Here is a 12,675-nt window from a genome sequence, read left to right as displayed (position 1 = left end):
AATGATTACTGCACTCTAGCGGATACGAACTAAACTAACATGGTGTCAGCGCACTCTCGTCGACGATACAATGATGATGATGGCTTCTAGCATCGAAGACAAGATGGCGGACATGACGTCATACTAGGTGACGATATATATATGCTTTTGAAAAAAAGTGGTGGGAGTCAGTCTGCCAGCACCCACCACGAGGGAAGGATCGGTCGCCATTTTTATTTTTTTTTGGCCTCACCGGGTTCGAACCAAGGTCTCCGAACTCCGTGTCGTAAATGTTTGTTTTTTAAATATTTTTTATTGAAATTTTATTATTTAATTTTTTTTTATAATTTTTAAAAAAAATTTCATTAAAATCGGATAATAAATAAAAAAGTTAAAGATGGCGGCCGTAACGAAAATTGCAACGGTGACGTCATCGTCCAATATGGCGGATAACTCAATGCCGGAATTTTCGAGAACACAATGACGTCATCCAAAATGGCGAATCCAAGATGGCCGCCGGGGTCAAGGTCAAAGGTCAAGGTCACATCCTGATAGAGGCTTAACTGAGGCTTGAGTTAAGGATGCTTAAGCCTCTATCAGGACATTTCTAGCCGTTGGGATTTTTGAGGAATAAAACGGGAAATTTTCCCTCGAAACGGGAATTTTTCCCTCGAAAACGGGAAATTTTTTCTTAAAACGGGAAATTTTGAGTCATTTTGAGGCATTTTTGAGGAATTTTGAGGAATTTTTGCCGCCGTGACGTCACAAATCCAAGATGGCGGACACCGGCACCGGCACCACAGCCTGAAGCCTGGGCCAGTAAATACATTCATATACTACTCACGTGATCCAGTGCGGAAGCAAACACGGCCTGAAGAGCCCGGCCAAACAGGGCGATCACGTCTCTTGCACAACGGAACAATCCCTTACTGCAGAATAATGGGCGGCAGTAGGGGCAGGCATCTTTCGCGAAAAGATCTGAACACTTGTCAGACTGCAACTATGTACTGTATACCCGCACCTGTGGTTTCTTCCTTGTGATTGGCGGCCGTCTGCGAGAGAAGTCGTTGACTTGTTTGACCGAGCCAATCAGGACACGTTAACTTCCTCATTGAATCACTGTGATTGGTGTTGTTACAATCGATATGTACCTGGGAGAAACTCGCCCGATCTCGAAAAACTGACGGTGATATAGTGTTTTAACTTTCATCTAGTCTAAAAATTTTTTCGCGAAATCTGCATGCCCCTAGCGATCAGTATTTTGCGAAAAATACATGCCTTTAGACTGCCTCTTTTACTGGCGCACAGTTTGCGTGGAGGACTCTTGGACCAATAGGAAACCCTAAAACAGAATAACTATGGAATCACGCGCGGTGAAACCCAGATCAGGCAACTCTCGACTGGACAGCCAATGAACAGGCGGCAGTCATTGGAGCTTGCAGGAGACTCTGGCGTCCATCCTGCACACAAAAAAAACTGTAGTTTTACTAAAGATTCCTTTAAAAACCAGTTGCCAAGAAATAGTCCGTATTCTTCAAGAAATACAATGTAGCCTTTGAACAACACATGACTATGTTTATTTCTGCACACATTAAATAGTTTTTTTCGATATAATACTGAGTATTTCTTACGAAAATTGGCGAATAATTTTATTTTTTAATTGTTTCATTCAAGCGTAATTTTTTTAAATATGAAAAAAAAAATTGGATACATATTTGACTTTAATTAATTTTATTATGGTTATTAATGTGCGCAGTTAATGCTGGTTAGCCATTCAGGGAACGGTTTAGAAATAACGTAAACTATTGGAGGTACTGGGACAACACAAAGCATACATGCCAGGGTAATAAGCCGATCCTAGTATTAACTGCAAACACTATTTTGTAGTGATACAGTTGTTTTCATGTCGATGTACATATGTATAAGTATATAAGTACATGAATATAAATAGAGACCGTAAAAATTCGCGAATTCATTTTGCGATAGGCTAAAATACAAATAGTTACACCTCGGTGCTGCCTCTGCTATTGGATCACAACTCACCTGGATGACTCTGGGCCAGTGAGAAACACCCGACCGAAGCTTTATACGAATCACAGGCTGCTACGTTGGGACGTCTCACAAGACAGCAGCCAATGAGTGGGTGACATTTGACCAAGTGTACGTAGGACTGTGGAGTTCATCCTGGAGCTCACTGAACCCGCGAAGTTTTCCTGTCCCTATAAATGACGAAGAAGTGTTGGTTTGTTGTTGGTGCCACTGAAGCGCGCAGCTGCGGAGGTCGTCTCAGCCGGCCGCCAGGGCTGGCGATGTTAATGGCCCGTGTGCCCTCATACCGGCGCTAACGAGATACACGGAGGTGAGGCGCCCTCATCCTACTACACCCCCCCCCCCTAGCCCGCATGACGGCGCGACTCGTCGTCTCTCATCCAGGGCTGCTCTCTGCCGGGTCGGCACCACATCGCCGAGATACCATAACATTGACCACAACGCCGACAGCTAGAAACCTGCTGTGTACCACAACGCCGAAATAACAACTGAATGAATTTGTGTGTGTTTCTTAAATGTACCTTAACGCCGAAATACCACAATCAAACCTAACCTTACCTAACCTAACCTAGTCTAACCTAACCTAGTCTATCCTAACCTAACCTTCGTGGCAGTCCTGCAATGACATTTTTTCGGCGTTAGTGTATTTCGGCGTGTGGTATTTCGGCTTTGTGGTGCGTCCCGTCACTGACGACTCTACTGGCCTTCTGTTCCGTGAACTTGGAAACAACTGTGTCATAGCCGGGAATCTATGCTATGTGTCGTCCCAGCACCGCAAACCGTTCCCTGGATAGCTTTCCAGTGCTAACTGTGCACAGAAATAAGCATGATGCACAGAAATAAAGTCAAATTATTGAATATTCTAATATCTTTTCCATCGTTCGTGAAAAAAACTATGCTTTAATGAAACGTCAATTAGAATATAAAATCATGCTTCAATTTTAGAAAGAAATAGTCGGTATGATCTCGAAAAACGTATTTTATATATGCAAAAGTAACCATATTAATATTGTATGTAGTATTATAAACTATTGCTTACCAACTGGTTTCCAAAAGTAAGTTTTGTAAAAGTAACGGTTTATACACAAAATCACGTTACAAATTAAACTTAATTTTATATTACCTGACAACTTAAAAAACTAACTAAAATCCGGATATTGTAAAGTCTAAATAACGTGAACAAACACAACCCCGCGTCGGGGAAGGCCAGGGTTCATAATCCAGGTCCAGTCACCCTCGTTACGGGTTTTCTCCAAGTCCTTCCAGGCGGATGCTGGGTGGTTTCCTTACAGCACACCAAGGCCGATTACTTGTCCAAGCAAATAAAAAGATTATATCCTTGAAAATTCTCAATCTCAATAATTATGGTACGACCACTGCTTTGTCCATCTTGGCTAGGTTATAAAAGACTGTATGTACTCAAGATCACAAGACTGGACGCTTGTACTTGAACATTTTCTCGCATGCCACTCGTACTTTCAGAAGTTTGTATTTAATATTAAACACTTACTTTTAAATTATTCTAATAGTTTCACGTGTGTCTGAAAGCCTATTGAAGATGTATCGATTCTAAACTAAAAATAAATTTCATGAAACTGTTAAAACCATTGAAAATAAGTGGAATTTCGATAATGAATTGTCGAAACTGCTCCGAACGTACTTAAAATGGACCAGTTAGCAGTTTCGACAGTTTTCCTAGTGCATTTACGTTTATTCGCAGTAGTGTTACCATTGAATATTCAGAGCACATATAGATTATTGTTCCCTTAGAAGCAAGGGCCTCTAAGAGCGTACATTAGATCCTATCTTGTGCTGATATTTTTTCATGTCCGTTATCATGAGTAAAATTATTATAATAATTTATGATGATTTTTGTAACAAGAGGTAACTCCACTAAACATATTGTCGTGGTGACGAGCATCATGTATGCTTCAATTTGTATAGTCTGTGCAGTGTAACTTGTTTCAAATATGTCAGTTATCAAAAATAGAACCATATATCCCCCAACTGTCACTTGCAAGGCATCACACAAAGTGTGTGTATAAACACTCACAACTACATGAAGTTTTTTACGAACAGTTCACAAAGTTACGTAGACCACTGGTAGGTAATTACTACTTTTGGGAAAAGTCCATTCTGAGACAAGTTACGTGAAACACGCTACAGTTTTGGATTGTTCAAGTAATTGGCATTGCCTCCACAGAAAATGGCGTTGCAAAGCCAGCAGCACCCTTAACACACACCCCCCCTCGCCATAATTTGTACGTGTAACATCTTAGTTCTCGGTGTACGGCATTTGGTAGAAGTAATTTCGCAAATGGAACGGAAGTCCCAAAGAACGGAAATGTGTAGCACAGTGCTGCTATCTGTGACGGATGACGCTAACCAAAGTTACAAAGCCAAATGGAAAACTGTTTGATGAATATTTGAACAAGATGGGCTCTATGTTAGTAAAATTACTTATCGAAAATCAGGTCAAAAGACGGGGTTTTGATTTTTTCGAGTATTTTTAGATTTTATTGGAGCCGTTTTATTATATAGTTTAAAATTTATCTCTGCAAATCGAATTATTCGAGTCGACGTAGCTGCTCCGGCAGCGAATTCTAGCGGAGGGTGCGGAAACTATGAGTCATTCGCGTCAAGAAATGTAGTTTAAAACACAATTTTCGTACATATTTATCACGCTTGGCATTATTTTAAAGAATTATATGTTAAAATTCGTGTCAAAGTTTCGTATTAAAAATGTACCTATGTGTAACATAGGATAACATGATTTGCTCGTTCCCGAGGTTAGATGTTATAGCCTACTTAGAGACTGGAAAAAATCGCGGTTTCAATTACTTCTAGGATAGACTCCATGATACTCTATGTACTGGGACAAATTGCACCTGCTCATTGGATACTAACTCGTGACACGCGTCAACTGGGATGCTTGTGATTTGATACGTCTTTTGTTGAAGGTTTTTCATTGGCTTAGAGTTCTTCAGATAAACGGTGGTCCAATCGCTGACTCAGCATAAAGGTGTACGAGTTTGGATTCTAGCCTATCGCGAAATGAAGCCGCTAATTTTTCCGGTCCCTAGTTATATAGTTATACTTCTCTGGCGAGTCCTAAGAGACTAGCTTATACACACGCAGTGTTGCGGCTGTGCTACGGACGGTAGGGGGAGATTGGACGGACCACACCGGTGAAACCGTTTCTGCTGCGCCCATAAAACCATAAACCGCCAAGTTCGGGTGCCCTGTGCACTTAGTGCCTTTGAGGTGGAGACGTGATGCAGCATAATGACTAACTTTGATCCAGTAAGGTCCAATGCCATAAACAACTAAAAAAATATATATACTTTTATTATGAAAGTGTTAAAGGTTTTCTTTTTAATAACAACGCTGAAAACTGCGAGTTAGGGGACGCTACCACTTTCTGTCGACCTCGAGTTTTTGGCGCAGTTAAAAGGTATGCCTGTTCGAAAACTGGTTTCTAGATGCGTAGCGAAAATAAAAACTAGTGCTAAAAATATTAGCGAAGTTAAAACGAATTGTAAATATTTTTTTCTGTATGGTTGCGTTAAATGCAATTTATGAAATAGAACTGATATGTGTGAAGTAAAAAAGAACAGCAGCACTGTAGCGTCGCTCCATGAACGCTCGCCCCACCTCCACCGTGTGAGATCCCCAGCTCTCAGCGTCGCACGTGGTTGGCCCAGCCATCTCGTGACGTCCTGGAAGGAGTGGTGAGGGGTGAGGGGAGAGGGGGGAGGTATTCCCCAGGCCGCCGACAAAGGCCGCGACGCGCGTACGTGACTTGCGAGCTGTCACCCGGGCGCTGCTGTGTGCGGCGACTGTCAACCCCCTGTAGTGTTTTTAACATCAGCCGTCGTGTAAATTTCATGCATGGATGCTAAATGGACGAAGTACATATTATAAACCGACAAAGCTTTATTCTGGCTGCAGGCACGGCGGCTAAAAAAGAATGGATAAGTTGTTTCTGGTTGAGGCAAAAGAATAGTACACACCATTCTAAAATTTGGCAAATAGTACAACTGAGGCTAAACGTCCAGATGCCAGCAAACCACCGGTTGACATCTGGACGAACAGACAAAGCAGTGCTCCTGGTACAACCTAGTGGGTTCAGGCCCAGGAGGAGGGTGTGGTGAGGCTCGGCCCCAAACAACTTGTCAACCCCCTCCGGCGGGAGAGGGCCTGACCCTGAGGTGTCGGAGCTGTTGCCGGCTCTAGTATCCGAGGCATGATCCAACAGGTTCACAAGGATGCGAACACATAGCCTCTCCGCACCAAGTGGCAATCCTCTGCCTCCACGTGGGCACAGCTGTTGGTGACGAATCGTCGTGACCATGTTGGGATGGGTAGCTTCAGCCTCTGGTCATATCATCGCCTTAACTGAGGAGGACAATGCCGGGCGTAACCCTGCCGCAGTGCATCCTCAACCGCATGGATGGGATCAGAAATTGTGGATTGGCTGAATCTGTGGACAACAGCAGATGCGATTGAAACCTTTCTGGGGGGTTCGACTGCCGAGCCCCGGTGTCTCGGCCCCAAAGGGCCCCATGGTGAATGGATCAGGCCTATGGTAATGGAAGGACTGAGTATGGCGCTGCGGTGTTGCGTGCACCCGGGCTGTAAACTGCTCGACTAGGTGTGATATGTTCCCCTAGTCCAGTGGTCGGGGGAGGGGGAGGTACCGAGGCAACCCCGAGGCCCTCCTGCGCACGCACCGTGGTGTCATTTCTAGTCAGGGCTTCCTGCGATCGCCGCCGGATGAGTTCAGGCACTTCCGGGCCTTAATCAGCTGTAAATCTGTCGGGCCGAGGTACGGCAGGTCGGAGGGTAGTCCGAGGAGACGAGGACATCCTGTGGAGTAACTCTGAAGAGTGGCAGTCGGCTAGCAGCTGGCGAACAGTCTGCCGAATAGACGCCAAGTTGGTAGTAGTACGGGAAGAATCCACGATAGATTGAACGGTGCCCCGCTGAGGTTTCCTCCAAGGCCCTGGGTTCTGATTGGGCTGGACTCGTACTTGGTATTGGTGGCTCTTATCGCTTGGAGCAGGCTCCAAGGGTTCCCTAGCCCAATGCGGAGTCGACGTGGTGAGCGACGACACAGCTCCGGTGCTAGCCCGGACAGCTAGGCCTCCACCGGACCACGGGTTCATTGGGTCCCAGCGTGATGTAGGCGCCAGCAGTGCTGATAGTCTCAGGGCTCAGGACACAGCCAACTGAGTGCGGTAGAGCGGCTGAGGCGGCGACTATGCTGGGTTGGTGGCCCCAGCCTCTGGTCGGTGCCGAAGCCCCAACACCCTCCCGATCAACAACAGGGAGTGATCCCTACCAGTTCTGCATAATAAAAGCTCTGGATTGTTTAAAAGAGAACAGGAAGATACTCCCACACCACCCTCCAAAGGCGCATATGTGGGAGGGGAACGTTGAGAAATGCCGGCCGCAAGGTCGGAGTAAATCTGTCAACCCCCTCCTCCCCCTACCCCCCTCCTTCAGGGAGGTGCGTTCCTATTAGGAGTTGCATATCTCTTGCGAGTGCTGAAATACTCCATGTATGAAGTTTCCCTTAATGCGAATGGCGGCCACGCACCAATTTTTAACATGGCTTTACGTCCCACAATTATGCGTCGGGGCTTAGGGGCGACGCCACCTCCAAATTGAACAGAATCATTTTCTGACGAGCATCGTTGGTCCGCGACTGATCAAAAATTTAACCTGGACGTAACTTTTCTCACATCTGTTCCAATTGACAGCGCACTGGGACAGCTCGGTACACAACTCAAAGTGTCTCGGGGAACCACCTGGATTGTGTTAACCCGTGAAACGCCGTGTAGTCGATTCCGAAATGGCCGGATCAGCCGACTACCGGGAAGATCGCGCCGCTCGCCTGTTTCGGAATGCGGCCCGCGTCTCGACTCGTGGCCGAAGGGTGACGCCGAGGCCAAACCGCCGCGCCGGCCGCAGTCTTCTTCCCTCCTCCTGATCGGCGCGCTTCTCGGGAGCTGCCCCCCCCCCCCCCCTTCTCACTATCTTCATAGGGAACACCGCGGTGCGCCAGAGCTTCGGGAGAAACCACTGCTCCGGCTACCGGAGCGGGCGTCTGTTCACAGAAAAAAATATCATTTAAGAAGATGCTGTGGAGGGAATAGTAGTTCTGTTTCCGTATTTTTGTTTTTCAACTGTATTTTTGGAAGAGTGAAAAATACAAAAAAAAAATGTATTTTCAGAACAATTTTTAGACTTGAAAAAAAATCAGATTCCTGAAAGCGATCAAGGGATTTGCAGTTAGTTATCCTTAGTGACGGTGACGCGAACCCATAAGTTTTGCCCCTACCAATAATAACTTTAAAACGAGAAGAAATTAAGTTTTTTTTCGTTTAAATAATAAAAAAATATCAACTTAAATCTACAAATAATCAACATTATCTCTAATACATCAATAACCTTACATTTGAAGAAATTCACATCGTAAATAAATAAACAAAAGAAAAAAAACATTACCTCAACTTAACTACTAACATATCTTCATGCAGCTTGTACACCCTTATGTTAATTTCTCCGCTATATGATGTGACGGTCACCGCTCAGTGCACCGGGAGAAGACACCGCGCCAGAAGCACCAGCCAGTCCCGCCTCGCCCACACAAACACTCCCCTGACGAGGCGGGCGCCTCGATTCCCCTACTTGCACTCGAGCCTCGAGCTGTTTGGGCGAAACATGCGACTAGCAAGTCAGATCCCGCGTGGTTGTCACCTGTGAATGTGAAGAGCTGACTCCGCCGTGTTGGAGCCGGTGCGCCGGACAGCGCGGCTGGGGGAACCACACATATCTTAGAACAGTCATAACTTAGAAAGCTCGAAAAAAAATCCACGTAGCTTAGAACTGTCATAAGAACGATTATAACTTAGAAACACACAGCTCAGAATCGCACAACTTAGAAACGCCGTAAAGTAGAAAGTCATAACTTAGAACTATCACAACTTAGAAACACACAACTTTGAACTGTCATAACTTAGAACACATAACGCCGAACCACATGAAGTAGAACTATCATAACTTAGAAACACACAACTTAAAACAGGCATAACTTAGAAGATTCTATCGTGTGTTTCTAAGTTGTGTGTGTCTAAGTTGTGACAGCACCCCGCCGGCTGGCAGTCCAGGTCCGAGCCAGCAAGGGTCCGCTCCGTCGCGCTTATATCGCTCAGTTTGGCAATATACACAACACAATGTCTCAGTTACAAATTTTAATAGTATCAACTGTAAGCGTTGTCAATTTTTGGTTCAAGGTCACAACTAAAGAGTAACTCAAACAGTTTTAGATAAGCGCATGCGCGAGTAATGACTTGTTGTTTCCTCGCTCGCAGCGCCACCCACGCAAAATGGCGACTCCTGAGCGTAAAGCGTTTTGTGTTCTGCAATTCGCTAAGAGCGAATCTGCAATCTCAGTTCAACGTGCGTTTCCTTTAAAGTTTAATTGTGATCCCCCGTGTGGCAATTCGAAACGACTGAAAGTGTTTGTAAAGAGGACTGACATAACGCCATGCTTGGGGCTTGATGGAAGATCGTGTCTACGTTCCGCCGCTACCGAAGATCTTCCAGAGTTGAGACCCACACGTCTGATCACGAGAGTGCAACTACATCGTGGGTGGAACCAGCCAGAACTGCAAGAGGAAGTGACATGGATGACCTCACTTACAGAGCCACATCAGTCGGACATCCAGGAAGTACAGTCTTCCTCGAAAGTTAGTTTCGACGGCGGCCCCGCCTTTGTGCCGCCGATAAAACAAAAAGCATCGTCACAGCTTTGGCCAATGGGTTTTCCTAGACATTTAGTTCCCCTCCCCCCGCCCCGCCGCTCCTGCAGTGAGTGCGAGTAGCGCATGGACGTGTCTGAAATGGCGATCGGTCTGAGCTCTCGTGTGCTGGGAAGACCTGAACAGAGGGAGTGAGTGGTCTTCCAGTTAGTTGCATTCAATCCACTCAGCATTTCAATTGGTTCTATTTCGCAGAATTTTTGACGAAATTGTTTTTACAGTGTAGCCTGTCGCTTGCTATCCGCCCGTCCCACAGTGGGAGATTTGCCCGAAAACGTGGTCAAAATGCAAATTTCGAACTTAAAATCCTGACCAAACTGGCGATGTGGTAGTAATGTTAGATCATCCCTGCATGGGAAACCGGATATGGCAATGAGAAATTCCCACATCCTGAGGTTTCACGGCAGTTGAAACATGAGGGTCGAGGGCGTTGGGCGGACCTAACTATGTTGAAGATAATTCCATGATGTACTAAAGTGAATGTCGCAACCGTAAAAATTGATATTTTTGAGTTCTGAAAAATGGATGCAATTCCTGGAGGTATGGCGTCTATATCACTGCCTTATGTTGTTATGTATAAAGCTGTAATGTTTTTTGTTTTATTTAACTAAAGCGACTTTGTGAACATAATGAAAATTTAGTTTTATCATATTACATCGAGGCTTTTAGTTGGGTATGCCACATTATGCACCTTTCTTTCGAAATAGGGCGTTTAGTTTATTGTTTTAGTAATACGAATATACAATAATTAGCTGCTAATATGTGCTACCCTTTGTGTACGATATTTTTTCCTTCATTGCTGCGCTGGTGGCGACTCCCTGAGGCTATGGCGGGTCTAAGCCGACCCATCATTGTCGACAATGTGCATAGCCCGTCCAATACCAGATGCCTTTTTTCTTATTCCTTCATAAGCTTCACTAATTGTCAGTTCATTCTCGACATCGTCATCGATGTCTGTTAAAGTCTGGAGAAGTTTACTAGTAGTGGTCTAGCCTTTCAGAAATCTTTGATGAAAACCACATGTAGTGTTGGTTTAGTGAGATTTTTTATTGATACGGAATTTTTTACTAGCTACTGGTAAGAAACAAATCTAAAGTCCTTCAAAGTTGTTCACTAAGAAGGACAATTGTTTTAAATTTTCCAGCTGTAAAATAACGATTATAAGTATATGATGGGTGGGTACACACAAACCCATAAGGAATTGATTAAGTTTATGTCTTGTGTTGTTTTACAATTCAATGATTGTTATCTAATGAGATGAAGAAACCTAAATTAGTTGACGAGACTGTATGCAATGATGGGATAGAAGAAATGGCAACAATTGAGAAATTTGAGCGAAGTTTAACAGCCTAGGTCTTCGGTGCCAGTGACTGTGATTTGGGGTATAATCGAAGCATTAATGGAATACAACAGTGAAATGGGAAGCACTCCGAGAAAACTAGCTCTTCTAGGGCCAAGTCAGTTACATTTCCCCCCTTAAGAAATTCGGGATCGACCATAACCAAGAATCAATCCCGCGAATAAGACAGGGAGATAAACGAAATCCACCTTTCATTTGGTATTTCAACATTGCATATGTGGATTCGTTTATTTGAATATATATTGCATATGTCATACAAACTAACTATTGGAAAGTGGCAAGCACGTTCTGAAGCAGAAAAAAAGAATTGTCAATGACCGAAAAAAATTAATTCAAGTTAAATTGAAATCGGAGTTAGGTCTGGTTGTTGATCGTCCGAAACCTGGCTACGGAAGTACAAATGATGGCAATACTGCTCGACGTTTTTTTGAAAACTCGGATGTGAGTGCATCAGTTACGGGTGTAGACGTAACTTTAATAAAAAGATTCTACGTAATCTTGCAAGCAATTTCAAGTGGTCATGACATTAATGTCAATAGTTTTGAGGATTATTGTCTAAAAACTGCAACAACATACGTAGAAAAATATTCATGGTATCCCATGCCGACATAAACTACTAATTCACGGACCCAAAATAATATTGTCCGCTTTGTTGTCAATCGGACAATTATCTGAAGATCCTCAAGAGGCTAGGCATAAGGCTATGAAGAGATATCGTGAAGGATTTTCTAGGAAATGTTCCATAATAAAGACAATGGAAGATGTTTTCAGTTGGTTACTCGTATCTTCAGATCTGATGATTTCTAGTGTACGAAAGCTCCCTCAGAATAAAATGAAGCAACTCTCGCCAGATGCCATACGACCACTGGACTGCTCTCACTCCGTTGAAGCATCAGGAACGCACGATGATTCTGACAATACAGATTCTGATTGAAAATATTGTTTACACCGAAATGTTGCCACAATGTAATTTATATTGTTTTTATTCACTGGGCAAAATATTTATTGAGGGGGTGCTTAAGTGCTTATTTATTGTCTGTACAAAATTTTGCATTAACAACAAAATAATTTGACAAGTGTGGACCTCCTACAAACTTTGTTATTCAGTTTGTGTTAGGTTTTTAATGTGTATTTGTGTATTTTTCAATTGTGTATATTTCTTGTTCTATTCACTTACTAGTTTCTGTATTCCTTATCGTTTCTTGCTTCTTAACTATTTAAATACTGTAAATAGATTCTCCAGTGATTATGTCAAATATATTTAAATAATGCAATGTGTACAGTATTGAAAATATAAATATGCAAGTAAAAGCAATTTTTGCTGTTATCTTTTATTAAGTAACTTCTAAATGAGCAATTTTCAATAAAATTACAAACATTTAATATGCATATTATAGACTACAAATTATATGTATTTGTTGTTATTTTAGCCTCTATAAGATTAACGGCCATTAACTA

This window comes from Bacillus rossius, chromosome 1, assembly GCF_032445375.1.
Source record: "Bacillus rossius redtenbacheri isolate Brsri chromosome 1, Brsri_v3, whole genome shotgun sequence".
NCBI lineage: Eukaryota > Metazoa > Arthropoda > Insecta > Phasmatodea > Bacillidae > Bacillus > Bacillus rossius.
Note: the sequence above shows the minus strand (reverse complement) of the source record.